This window comes from Nematolebias whitei, chromosome 8, assembly GCF_014905685.2.
Source record: "Nematolebias whitei isolate Nwh7 chromosome 8, NemWhi1, whole genome shotgun sequence".
Taxonomy (NCBI): domain Eukaryota; kingdom Metazoa; phylum Chordata; class Actinopteri; order Cyprinodontiformes; family Rivulidae; genus Nematolebias; species Nematolebias whitei.
The window spans coordinates 18,446,619-18,449,247 of record NC_056505.1 but is presented as its reverse complement, the minus strand read 5'-3'; positions in this window follow the sequence as shown (position 1 = coordinate 18,449,247).

Here is a 2,629-nt window from a genome sequence, read left to right as displayed (position 1 = left end):
TCTTCTCCTCTACTTCTGTCTTTTTCTCCTCCACTCCTCCTCTCACTCCCTTTTTCAGTGAACCAGAATGTCATTTCAAGCATGTCTAACCACGGGAAGCCTTTTAAAAACTGTGACAGCATTTGCCCCCAATCGCTGTGAAACCATGTGTGTATGGGTGTATGGGTGTGCGTGAATGTGTGCATGCAGGCATGTGTGTGTGTGTGTGTAAAAAGGTCTTATTTGACTTGATCCAAGACAGGATATCACATGTAGATTGAGAAGTGACCCCTTCAAAAATGGTTACTTTGAGATATTGTAGGCTGATGCTCCATGACCCCCCCACCCCCCCCCCCCCCCCCCACACACACACACACACACAACCACATGCTTTTCTTCACTTGTGTCACCCTCATGCTGGGTGCATGATGAATGGCTGAGCTCAGCACAAGCAAAGGATGAGCAGCAAAGCCAAAAGAGAAAAACAAAAGCAAACAAAAGGCTGGTGACAAGAAAACCAAAGGGAGAGATTTGAGAAGGATGGTTGCAGTGGTTTGAAAAAAGCATTTTTGAAGAATTGAGATGATAATGGTGCATTGTGACCTATAGGGGAATAGTGTGAACATTCAGAAAGCTGAGGAAAATTAAAATAAAAAGATAAGGAGCTAAAACACTGATAACAGTTTCACTGTAGGGCAAAGATCAACTTGTCATGTTGTTGAATCTTAAAAGACGACTTGTGTTTCATCGTAACAATAGAGTCATTCCTCGGTTTAGCTAAATCTAAGCATTCTAAAACGCAGATTTTGCAATGATCCATGGATCCACTGCACTTTGTAACATCAAAATGAGTTTGTTTGGAATGATTTTACTGATTTTTATTGTTAATTTATTTTGTTTTTATGACACTTGAAATGTAGCACTATGAGATTTTACATATGTGAAGTGCTCTAGTGTGCATTATTTATTATTATTATTGTTCCTCTCTATCCATCCATCTATTCATGTATTATCTTCCACTTGTTTCAGAGTTGGGTTGCCCTGACATCCCTGTCCACAGCCACATGTTCCAGGTCTTCTGGGAGGATTCCACGGTGCTTCCAGGCCAGCAGAGACCTAGTCTCTCCAATGTGTCCTGGGTCCTCCCCGGTGATATCTCCCAGTTGGACATGCCCATAAAGCCTCCTTAGAGTGGCGTCCAGGGGGCATCCTCACCAGATGTCCAAAGCAGCTCTACTGGCTCCTTTTGATGTGGAGCCAGTTGAGGCGACTCCATATCCCTGTCCCAGGTAAACCGTATGTATTATGGGTGTTTCCCTATTTCTTACATCCTTAAAAACCAGCACATCACACAAAATATAACATGCTACCAGTTTTATTGACTTCAGTAAAGAATCGAGACAAACAAAACAGTCTACCCAAAACACCTGGACTAAACCACAAAAAAAAAATTAAACAAAGGACAATTTCCTAACCTGACTCCTGACAAAGAAACAGGAGAAACCTGGTGTGCCAACAATTTTTTTCCTCCTGCAATCAGTGCTCACTATTTATAAAAGGTGGCTTACATATGCACAGAATCACCAATCTATTTACAAATCTTAGATATTGACACAAATATTTCAAACACCAAACAAATCAGAATGTCAGAACTTGAACCAAAACTAGACACCTGGCTCTCTGTGGAGACAGCGTGGTGGGGTGTCATCGTTCTATAAGGGTCTATAAGGGCCAGGTCTATAAGGGTTCAGTCTCTTATTGGTCCAGACTGCAGGCAAGACAAGACAATCCCAGTCCTACGTTGTTCTGCATCTTAACACACACACATTTGTGTGTTAGTGAGTTTCCAACACTTTATAACACCTTATTAGGACACTCAGACCCAAATCACTGTGTCCTGATATTCCGGGACAACAGCCCTTCTTAAGAACAGCGATGACCTTACTTTTATTTCTAAAAACACAAAAAAGTGCATCTGCAACCTCAATAAATGCTTCTTTCAAAATCCAAAAAAGTTCAATCTGGTCCTCTGGACATTCAAAAAAAAAAAAAAAAAATGTAGAAACATTTTGTCTCTCATCCGAGAGACTTCCTCAGTCTGAGGTGCTGTATTCAGCTCAGTCTCTTAAATAGCACCTTCACAGAGTGGACCAACCAGTTTGTTGCTGACAACCAAAACCAGCTTCTCACATGGTCAAGAAGGACCATCAGCCTAAAAATGGATCATTAGCACACTGATGGCTGTTTACTATTCACAGGGGGTTGAGTGATACTAGCAATAACAGCCTTGGAAGACGGGAACAGTTGAACTCGGAGGCCTCCACCCCTGTTTAATGATGGACGATTTCTTTTCACAAAGATGACCTCCTTTACTCCTCCCTCAAACCATTGTTCCTCTCTGTCCAGGATGTGAACATCTTCATCCCTGAAAGAGTGACCGCTGGCCTGGAGATGAGTGTAGACCGCAGAATCCTGGCCTGATGATGTTGATCTTCTTGACCAGTGGCTGTTTAGTTTCCCCGATGTAAGACTGATCACAGCCCTCCTGACACTGAACAGCATACACAATATTACTCTGGTTCATTCCAAAGATCCAGTCCCCCGGCACAAACAGAGTAATATTGTGTATGCTGTTCAGTGTCAGGAGGGC